We start from the raw sequence: 12,305 nt of genomic DNA on the forward strand, positions 1-12,305 counted from the left end.
CCTTCACTGGGCTCTGTGCTGACAGGTCAGAACCTGGAGCCCACTTCATATTCTGTGTCTCCCTCTCTCTCTGCCCCTCTCCTGCACACACTCTGTCTCTCTCTGTCTCTCAAAAAATATATATGTATATATATGAAAAAAAACAGACTTTATTGAATTTTTAGTATAAATAATTATCTTTTGTGAAAATTTGAGATTTATTTTCTTCTTGTTCATTCAAATTATATTAATAATTTTGGGAAAGTATTAAGTTTGGAACACACGTCATTATGAACTAAATAAAATTGCAAGCTGTCCGCTTTAGTTTCATTTATGTATTATTTAACTAAAATAAACCTTTATTTGAAATAGTTAAGTTGTAATCACTGTATTTAAAAAAATAGCCATAAAATCTTTCTTGTGTGTGTTTTTGTATCAATTCATTACTCACATTATTTAAAGGTCAATAAAGTATCCTGAAGGAAAATTTATATCATTTTCCAGCATACAAAACTTTATAAACAAGTATCAAAAATGGTAAAAAGGCAAGAGGGGAAAAAAAACAAGGGAGAAAAATTCTCATTGGAATTAACGAATTGAAGCTTCTAGTGCAGAAACATGAAGAATTAGAGGCACATTAAACATTGAAGGGATCTATGTCTATGTCTCTCAATTTATCTTTCTTTTTTTTTCCTTTTTAAAAAAGTAATCTCTATACCCAACATGGGGTTCAAACCCAAGATCCCAAGGAAGGTCAAAGAATCACATGTTATACTGACTGAGCCAGCCAGGAGCACCTGTCTCTCTTTCTTTTCAATACCACATTGGAAACAATCATAAAATTGGAAAATTACATAAAATTTACTGAAAAATATACATATATTATAAAAATATGATTAAATATGTCATTTCATCTTTGAACATAATTTTATTTTAAAAAGGTGATTGAAAATAACAGCAAATGCAAATCCCTATTCTATATAATCAAACATTAATATAAAAGTCTCTAATGGCTGTCAAAAGTCAACTGTCCCATCGGGGCGCCTGGGTGGCTCAGTTGGTTAAGCGTCCGACTTCAGCTCAGGTCATGATCTCGCGGTCCGTGAGTTCGAGCCGCGCGTCTGGCTCTGTGCTGACAGCTCAGAGCCTGGAGCCTGTTTCAGACTCTGTGTCTCCCTCTCTCTGACCCTCCCCCGTTCATGCTCTGTCTCTCTCTGTCTCAAAAATAAATAAACGTTAAAAAAAATTAAAAAAAAAAGTCAACTGTCCCTTATTTGCTGAAGCTGAAGGAGAGCACAGTAGATCACATAAAAATATGCCTTATAATTGGTATTGGCAAGAGCCAGGAGGTCAGGTTTTTGGTCTTTGGATGTGAATATTGCAGAGAAATGTATCAATGTACATTTCAGCTCTAATTAGTAACAGTAAATTATTTGGAGATAATATTTTAAATGCATTATGGAATAACTCAAAGGTTTGGAAATAAATGTATAGAATACTGATGCCTCCTAAAGTCATATTGCTATGAAAATCTTATCTGGAAATAAAAATTGTAAATTATCTAAATAATCTATGAAATGTCACCATACATAAACCTTATAATATTTTCATGTTTCTTTAATCCCTAGATTATAACTGTAGGCTCTTTTCACCCGTAGGTTTGATCTAAAGTTCACAGAAAGGAAACATACACACACCAACACATTGATTGTTTTTTTTTAATATGAAATTTATTGTCAAATTGGTTTCCATACAACACCCAGTGCTCATCCCAACAGGTGCTCTCCTCAATGCCCATCACCCAACCTCCCCTCTCTCCCATCCCCCCATCACCCCTCAGTTTATTCTCAGTTTTTAAGAGTTTCTTATGGTTTGGCTCCCTCTCTCTCTAACTTTCTTTCCCTTCCCTTCCCCTCCCCCATGGTCTTCTGTTAAGTTTCTCAGGATCCACATAAGAGTGACAACATATGGTATCTGTCTTTCCCTGTATGACTTATTTCACTTAGCATAACACTCTTCAGTTCCATCCATGTTGCTACAAAAGGCCATATTTCATTCTTTCTCATTGCCAAGTAGTATTCCACTGTGTATATAAACCACAATTTCTTTATCCATTCATCAGTTGATGGACATTTAGGCTCTTTCCATAATTTGGCTATTGTTGAAAGTGCTGCTATAAACATTGGGGTACAAGTGCCCCTATGCATCAGCACTCCTGTATCCCTTGGGTAAATTCCTAGCAGTGCTATTGCCGGGTCATAGGGTAGATCTATTTTTAATTTTTTGAGGAACGTCCACACTGTTTTCCAGAGTGGCTGCACCAGTTTGCATTCCCACCAACAGTGCAAGAGGGTTCCCATTTCTCCACATCCTTTCCAGCATCTATAGTCTCCTGATTTGTTCATTTTAGCCACTCTGACTGGCATGAGGTTGTATCTCAGTGTGGTTTTGATTTGTATTTCCCTGATGAGGAGTGACGTTGAACATCTTTTCATGTGCCTGTTGGCCATCTGGATGTCTTCTTTAGAGAAGTGTCTATTCATGTTTTCTGCCCATTTCTTCACTGGATTATTTGTTTTTTGGGCGTGGAGAAGAATGAAACTAGACCACTTTCTTACACCATTCACAAAAATAAACTCAAAATGGATAAAGGACCTGAATGTGAGACAGGAAACTATCAAAACCCTAGAGGAGAAAGCAGGAAAAAACCTCTCTGACCTCAGCTGCAGCAATTTCTTACTTGACACATCTCCAAAGGCAAGGGAATTAAAAGCAAAAATTGACTATTGGGACCTCATGAAGATAAAAACCTTCTGCACTGCAAAGGAAACAATCAACAAAACTAAAAGGCAACTAACGGAATGGGAAAAGATATTTGCAAATGACATCGGACAAAGGGCTAGTATGCAAAATCTATAAAGAACTCACATTGATTGTTTAGAAGACTGCCAATTCTTCACCCCCATGCCCATGACTCTCTAATGTCAACTAGGCCTAAATTGGACAAAATGGCAATTATAATCTTCAGTTTAAGGATACTTTTAAAAAACAATGATTCAGTTGGTTAAGTGCCTGACTGTTGATTTCAGCTCAGGTCATGATCTCATGGTTTGTGAGTTCAAACCCCACAATGGGCTCTGCATTGACAGTGCTGAACCTGCTTGGGATTCTCTCTCTCTCTCTCTCTCTCTCTCTCTCTCTCAAAATAAAGAAATAAACTTAAAAAAATAAAAAAAGAAAGGTACTAAGTACTGAGGTTGGGAGGAAGAGATGTGAGACCTCTTGGGCTCCACCTTTGAGCCCATTTGGAAGGGGTCCACACATTTGGAAGGGACATGGTCCTTGATTCTTACTCTGACCACAGACAAATGCAGTATCAGCTGAGTTGTGCACTTGACATGATACAACTATAGATAAATAAGGCTTTTTTTCTTAGCATGAAGGTACCACTACCAAAACTTGAGCCAGTGGGTATCTTTTTCTAGCCAGATAGTCTATTTTCAGACCTGTTGACTCTTACTCTGGTTTTCCATTTATATTTACTTTTTGTTGGCCTCTACTTTCTGTTACCTGACTAAAAGAAAAACATGCTTGTGACTGATATCTTCCTGAATATTTTTCTTTTATATTCTGATTTTATATGTCCAACCACTTACTGGCTACCAAATTATTCCATGTATATGTGTATACACACGCACACACACACACACACACTCACTCACTGAGTGAGTAAAAGGGACTGGAATATACTCAGTCCCCAGGAAATATATGATGAATTAAACATTTCAGTAATTAAAAATAATATACAAAGGTAGAGAACATATTCAAGTGAATAGGGCCGAATATGCCTAGAACCAATGTCTCTAATTCTTCACCCTCTCCATTGTTTGTTTTTTTTTTTAACACAGGTAACTTTATTTTTTTTTCAATATATGAAGTTTATTGTCAAATTGGTTTCCATACAACACCCAGTGCTCATCCCAAAAGGTGCTCTCCTCAATACCCATCACCCACCCTCCCCTCCCTCCCACCCCCCATCAACCCTCAGTTTGTTCTCAGTTTTTAAGTCTCTTATGCTTTGGCTCTCTTCCACTCTAACCTCTTTTTTTTCCTTCCCCTCCCCCATGGGTTTCTGTTAAGTTTCTCAGGATCCACATAAGAGTGAAAACATATGGTATCTGTCTTTCTCTGTATGGCTTATTTCACGTAGCATCACACTCTCCAGTGTTTTTTAATCGCATTCATCCTTGAGCCTATCTCTTATATACAACACAATAAGTCAAAGTTATTTCCATCATTCCCACATCATAATTTTTGTGTATATCTCCTCCTTCCTGTTTCCACTGTGAAGTCCAAGTCCTATCTGCCTCTACCTGCAATGCCATTAGTGGCTCTTGGCTTCCTTTCCTATTGGACATCCCACCAAATTTCAATCCATACGGTGTGTAAATGCAAAATCAATCTTTCTAAAGCACCACTCTACTCACGCCACTTCCCTAAGCAAGGTATTCAGAAGCTTCCTCCTCTTTATACCTTGAAGCTTAGACCTTTCAGTCTGGCTTTCAATATCCTGAATTACCTAACCTCACTGGGTCTATGCAAACAGAGGATCATATTGTAGAAGGCTATCAAACACAGTCCAATGTTTCAAATGGGGCTTGTGGATCTTGAATTCCATACACAAAGCTTCCATCACTGTTAGCATATTTTTCTAAACTATTTCTTAGCATCCTCCGTCTCAATAATTAATGAATGCTACCCATCAGTGAATGAATAGAACAATTGTACAAACACGCGTTTCTTTCTTTATTCTTTCTTTTCACCTCTACTAGAACCAATATAGAGTTGGATGAAGAGCCTAGATATATATCAGAGTCTATGGATCCAAAGTCTGGTTTTGCTACCTTTCTCAGCTGCAATCTTGGACAAATCTTGTCTTTTCAACCATCAGTATTTTTCTTTCTAAAATGGAGATTGGAATAATACCCAATGTTAAGGTTGCTATAAGTATCAAGTAATGGATAACACAAAACAGATCCTGAGATACATTAAGCACTTAGTAAGTGTTAGTCATTGTAATTTTGTTATCCCTCCCTGGTAACTATCCCTCTTCTATTGCATTATTGTGTATCCACTGACACCTATCAATATTTCAGTTTAAGGTAATAGATCTAACACTGAGGTTCAGCTTAGAAATGTGAACTGTGTGTAACAGCAAAAATTGGTGCCATAATCTAGGAGTAGGACAGAAACAATCTTTAGCAGATTGTTGTAGGAGTTGCCAGACGACCCTGCACAAATTAAATGTATTGACTCTTAGTTTCCTCATAAACAAAAAGGTAATAATGCCAACACTGAAGTTGCTATTGTGAGGATACATTGCTGGATATAAGTCACTGGAAATTCACAAAAACTATTTCCCCTTATCCTTTCTGTAAAAAGGCTGTCAGTATATTCATAATGTTGATAAATTTTTGATATTATGCATATACCTAAAGCCATACTTTGGTCAAAGCATAAAGGCAAAAACTTCTAAAAAGTCTGCCTTGGTGATTATTTTATCTTGTAATAGATCAAGAGACAATGGAAAAGGTTGATTCTCTGACTTTAATTCTGATAAATAAAAGAATGGAATTAAATAAAGAGATAGTAGTAAATGAAGTGGAAGAACATGAAGCCTTATTTAAAAAAAAGAGCACAGCAATCTGATATATATATGTATATATATATATATATATATATACACATATATATATAATTTTTTTAACGTTTAATTTATTTTTGAGACAGAGAGAGACAGAGCATGAATAGGGGAGGGGCAGAGAGAGAGGGAGACACAGAATCTGAAACAGGCTCCAGGCTCTGAGCTGTCAGCACAGAGCCCGACGCGGGGCTCGAACTCACAGACTGTGAGATCGTGACCTGAGCCGAAGTCGGACGCTTAACTGACTGAGCCACCCAGGCGCCCCTGATATATATATAAATGTTTGAAAACAGATTCAAAATAATACATCAAATATTACGTTCTTCTGCCTAACAGAAAAAGGAGACCAAAGTGAGGCTATACTCTAGAAAGCAAAATTCTGAAAATATATGTCCGAAGATACTCATGTGGAAGATAAAGAATGGAGCTCATAAATATAATGTAAGCACACAGGAGATCACAGATGACTAAATGTTTTAGAAACATTTCTAAAGTGAGGGGCACATGGGTAGCTCAGTCTGTTAAAGTGTCCAGCGTGGGTTTGAGCCCTGCATCGGGCTCTGTGCTGACAGCTCTGAGCCTGGGGCCTGCTTTGAATTCTCTGTCTCCCCCACCCTCTCTCTGCCTCTTCCCTGCTTGTGTTCTCTCTCTCCAAAATAAATAAATAAATAAATAAATAAATACTGAAAAAAAAAAAAGAAACCTGTCTAAAGTGAGATGAAACATGGAATTACAAAACTGTATTTCCTCAGGCTTCAGGATAAACTGAGATATAATATGTTGAAGACAGCAACAGCCACAAGGATTAGTTGTGTGTGTGTGTGTGTGTGTGTGAGAGTGTGAGTGTGTGTGTATATGTTTTAGCTCTTCACACTCTCTTCCTCAACTGCATCCACAAGTCTCAGCAAACATAAATAGACCTCAATATCAAGAGTGAAAACAGAAGTAATCAAGCAAGTTCGCTCAAATCGTACCCTATCATTTCTGGAATGAACCTGTAATGGAAAGCTTCCCTTCTCTTTTCGAAGACCAAACACTCCATCTCTGAAGGGAATTTCTTTACCTTTTCTCTTCTCTAGAACACTGCGTCACCAGATAGCTCTTCTCTTCCCTTTTCTTCTCTTTATAATTTTAGTCTTTCTTGGCAACTTATTACCACGAACTATAATTCCCACATGACAAATTTTCTTCAGTCTTACTCTCTCCTCAGGCAATAAACTCTTGTTTTGCTTCCCTGTCACTCTATTTCAACAGGTCAATTTTTGCCCTAACATCTTTACTTCTGGGAATTTGATTTCCTCGAATGCTGGGAAGCTGGTGACTAAGGTATGGCTCAGAGTCACTGACTCAGCTCTTTCCCCACAGATGAGGATGTGGTATTACTAAACTTAGATCAATTGGAAGAGTTTGATATTTGTCAACCTTCCCTTAAGTGGAAGTACTCAAGCGAGTATTTGGCCAGAAATACGCTTTAAATCTAGACAAAGAAATATCTTAGACATTTTCTATTGACACATCACATCCATTTTTATCATCTAAGCTACTGCCCTTTATCATAAGAAAGGGAAGGCGAACTCTTCCTTAACTCTTCCTTTCCCAGACTCGCTTGCTGGTATGGTTTTAAGTGTTAGGAAGGCACTTAGGATGAGGTGTACGAGTAAGCGGTGTAGAATGCTGAGGGGGTGTCAACGCCATTCCTGCTTTTCTGAGGAGGTGCCCCTGGATGATGGATGGCAGAAGCCGGACTCCCTACCCCACCGCCTGTCTGTGCAGTTTCTGGTGCAGAGTGGCTGTGAAGTCAGTACAGTGGTAGCTTGGCAGTAGGTCAGCTTCCTGACCTCTGGTTAGCAGTTGCAGACTTGACCCCTGAACCGCACTTCGCTAATTTGTGAGCTCAGAAACAGAACACTGGTGGCTCTCTCTTCATCCCCTTCCTCTGCCTTCCCAATGATTCTAGAACCACCCCACTCTCAATTTCAGGTTTCTTTCTGCTTGGTTTCTACATCAGTCTCCATCTGATAAATGTCCTAAATATTAAAGGAATTGTCACATGAAGGATTGATTTTCCTGGATTTAGCAAGCCCGTGTAATATGCAGTATTACTATCGATGCATCGCCCCTCAGGAACTATGTTGCAATGGGTTCTATCTGCTTCTGCTCTGACACCCACACTTTTTCGAATAAGATTTTGTGCATATTTTTCCTACTTCAGTTGTAAACGTAATCTAACATCATAGCAAATCCTCAGCACATCTTAAACCCTATCCATTTCCTCTTATTTCACTGCCTTTCTGGTTTTCTCCAAATAATTATTCTACTAATCTTTTCACCACACTTGATCACCTATGTTTAAAATTTTCTTCGTACAAGTGGATATATTAAGTCTCTGAATAATTGTTTTTCATTTTATTTGTTCCTACACTTTTAAGTCCAACAATTAAGCTTAGGTAACCCAGGGATCTCTCCCTAATTATATCACTTTTGCCTCTGATATTCTCCACTGAAGTGCTCATTTACTCCTGAGGTATGAGTGGAAATTATTTCCCTCCATAATACCTAAATGTTGACCCTTCTCACAAGTCATGGGCTCCAATCTCCCATTATTAAGTGGGCATTTCAACTATGACCAATAAGCAAATTAAATAAAACATAATAAATCTCTGATGCATTCAATAATTCATGTAAACTTACTATAAGCCAGGCAGTTGTCTATGTCTGGGGTAAAATTGAGACATCAGTCACTACTCTTATGGTGATTACATTCTAGTTACATAAAAGTAATTATATATATTAATTTTTTATTGTAATTATTGTGGTCAAAATTTAAGCAGGTAAGGGAGAGGGTTGGTGGGGATGGGCATGAGAGTTGGAGTGTTATAGTTTCAAATTAGGTGAACAAGAGTATCTTTGCTAAAAAAGTAATATTTAAACAAGGACTTAACAGAGAAAAACACAGCTCATGAAAATGCTAGGAAGATAAAATAGTAAGCATAAAGATGAGATATGCTTTGGGTTTTTAAATAAGAGAGGGACCATCTGTGCAGAGGGGCATGACTCAGGTGGAAAAAAGAGACAAAAGTCAGAGGAGGCCAATGGGAGCAGGGTAGGAAGAAACCTTGAAAAGGCTGATAGGCTTTTACAATCACGATGGCTCCATCCCTGGACAAAATGTTAAACCACTGAAATGCTTTAAGCATAAAGGAATTACGTGTTTGTTTGTTTGCTTGGTTTTTGCTACAGAATAAGTCTTCTTGATTTTTTTTTAATTTAAACTATACTCTAGGCAGGCATAGGCCAAAGCAGGAAGGAAAGTTTCGGAATTTATGCAATGATCTATATTAAAAGCAAAAGCAAACCAACTAACCAAACGAACAAAAAAAAAAAAAAACAACTAGAGAGGTGCCTGGGTAGTTAAGTCAGTTAAGTATCTGACCCTGGATTTCAGTTTAGATCATGATCCCAGGGTAATAGGATAGAGCCCCATGTCAGGCTCTGTGCTGAGTATGGCACCTGCTTAACATTCTCTCTCTTTCTTCCTCTGCCCCTCTCCCTTGTTCACATGCAAACAGTCTAGAATACAGAGTTTTAGTTCATGAGAGCAATGAGACTGGAAATAACTTGCCAGTAGAATGAACAAGAACTCTCAAGGGGTTGAGCCTGGGTAAATAAGTAGATTCAAGGATGCTTGGTCCAAACAACTGGAAAAAGACAGTTGCCATTTGCTGAGATGGTAAAGAATGCCACAGGAAGATATATAGGGGTGAATATAGGAGACTGGCTTTGGATATCTGGGCATCTGGACATTTGTACTGACTTCAGGACATGTAAGTGGAGAGGGAATTAAACACGGAGATATAAAAGCATAGCATTCAGGGAAAAGATCCAAGCTAAAGGTGTATATTGGAGTTACAGAGTACAGGTGGTATTTAAATCCATAAGAATTTATTAGCATAGCATAGGTTATGAGTTTTTATGAAACAAAAAACTATCCAAAAAACTGAGGCACAGTGACTTTTAACAGGTTAAGGAGATTTGTAACAACTAGCAAAAGAGCCTAAGCAAAGCCCCATGAGGAAGAAGGAAAACCAGAAAAAATGGTGACATGCTAGCTATGTTGGGTGGTGGAGAGATTGTTCAAGGAGAAAGAAGTTATCAACTTCTTTTTGGGTAATATTCTGCCTCTAGATCAAGAAGTCTGAGGATTGAGAATGGACCACTGAATTGAGCATGGGAAGGTCAACAGATACCTTAATAATAGCGGGTTTTATAAGAGAAGTAGAGGTAAAAACCTGACTGGAAGGGTGAGAGGAAAATAATTAGGTTCAGAAAATATAAATGATTCTTTTGTGAAGTTTATTTATTAAGGGAGAGTAGGGGTGCAGAGAAATGACATAGTGGCCAGAAGGATTTATAAGGTCAAGATGATTTTCTTAAGACAAGAACATTTTTACTATGGAAATAAAAGCTTACTCTTTTTACACTGACACCCACCAGAACAAAAGAAAAGCAACCCATCTGCCTATTATATACATATGCAGTCACACATGTATATGTACATACCTATAAAGAATATGTATATTCTATGTTCCCCCTTTCTGGAACAGTGGACAATACTTTAAGATGTTTGAGTTCACGCTTATGTATTTTGGGCTACTTATGTATATTCTATATTTCCCCTTTCTGGAACAGTGGACAATACTTTAAGATGTTTGAGTTCACGCTTACGTATTTTGGGCTACTTAGAGAAACATGGAAATAGGCAATTGCCCCATACCCTATGCTATGTTGAAATCAGTCTCTATAATGCTACCAAGATAAATGGATCATGCTGCTTCGTGACTAAAGAACTGCAAACTTCCCTTGTTATATACATGATGTAGCAGAACGTGAACATGATGGATGTTTTAAAAGGGGTCTGTAATTTGACCTTACTTTTCTATTTTCATCACCACCACGGCTCCCCTCATACCATATAGCCTCCAGGTTCCCCTTTCTCTACAGTCTATGCCACTTCACAGCATGGGATCTTTGTACAGTCACTTCGATGTTTTCTATCTTACCCTTTATTTTCACTGGACCTGTTTCTACTCAGTCTTTCAGACTTAACTCAGAAGTCGACACCTGTTTGAAGCCTTCCCCAAGAATTCCAAACAGAACTCCATTTTGTGTTCCCAAGCATTTAACCTACACTTCTACAGCAATCCTTTTCTTTTGTACTCTAACTTAAATGTAGAAACCAGGGGCCCTATGTTACTCATCTTCAGATTCCCGAGGTCTCAAACAGTGTTTGACACTTACTAGAAACTCATTATACATATGTCGAGTACGTGAAACAATGATTAAAAATTGATACAAGTATGGACTCCTTAAAAATGAGATCTAGCTATCCCATTTCCTTTATTTTCAGAGAAGCATGGTTGTTAGAAAATTAAGATGATGCCATACATAGTTTCTGAAGACTTGCAAAAGTTTTCCTCATAGTTTTGAGGGGAAAAAAGGAGCCTGTTGTAGACGTTTCCAGACTAGATAATAAAACCGATCAGGTAAGACAAACCTGGCTTTATATTCAGTTGAAGAAAGTGTGTTTTCAAATGAACTTTCACCTGATTTCAAGTTTTATGTAACAAGGGTCTGGATAAAATATGATCCCAATATAAGGACAAGTAGATTGACTATAATTCCACATATACCGAATTCTATTCAGTTTATTCAGGTTAGCCTGTAAGCAGATCTCTATTCTCAAAAATGACTTGATAGACTTCTCCATGACTTGGGTGAAAACACAGATAACCACACTTCATGATATTTTTGAATTAAGTCAATCCTGGAAAAAAGGCTAGACATTGGATTTGACAGGGCCTCTCAATAGGTTAAAAAGATGAGCCCAATGGACAAGATGAGATTTAATAGGGGTAAGTACAGGGTCCTGACTGAGGTTAAAAGAAAAATCAATTGTGGGGCACAGGACTGGAGAACTCACTTAAGAACAGTCTGTGGGAAAAAGATGTAGGCTAGAAGGAAAAAAAGTGGCAAAATCAAATGAAATTTTGTATCCTTTAATAGAAATATAGTGTCCAGAGTAAGTGAGGTCATTATCCCATTATCAAATTTTACTATGCATTACTCTACAAGGTCTAGATCTAAGTATTTTTTCCTAGATCTAAGTATTATATCTAAAGAGGCATTTAACAAACTGACTTTTACCCAAAGATGAATTATCAATATGAACGACAGCTTGGCCATAATAGTAGCTAGATAGTATTTACTGAGTACATGACCTGTGCTGCTGTTTTGAATTCATTTTCTCACTTAGTTTTCACATACGTCTAATCAAGTGGAGATTGGAATGGCTTCTGGGGAGCATTGAAACCCCCTTCAGGACAGAAGCACCCATTTGCCAATGTGGGATGTGTTGTCTGACAGCTGACAGCGGATTCCATCTCCTCAAAGTCCCCAGGAGAAGGTGACTTTACCAGAAAATCATATCAATTAATGAAGCCACTGTGAGCTCATCATATTAAGATTTAATATGAAAAGTTTACAGTTAAAAGTGAAATACAACAAACATCAAATGAATTAGGAAAGTTAAGATTATGAATCATTTGATAAAGTTTAAAAGTTA

The 12,305-nt window shown here is 37.6% G+C and overlaps 1 protein-coding gene across 1 annotated transcript in view; it reads right to left on the minus strand.

The window, feature by feature from the left end:
• NCAM2 (neural cell adhesion molecule 2) overlaps positions 1-12,305 on the minus strand; it is a 219,847-nt gene that overhangs the window by 84,826 nt on the left and 122,716 nt on the right. The window lies entirely within an intron of this gene.

This window comes from Panthera uncia, chromosome C2, assembly GCF_023721935.1.
Source record: "Panthera uncia isolate 11264 chromosome C2, Puncia_PCG_1.0, whole genome shotgun sequence".
NCBI lineage: Eukaryota > Metazoa > Chordata > Mammalia > Carnivora > Felidae > Panthera > Panthera uncia.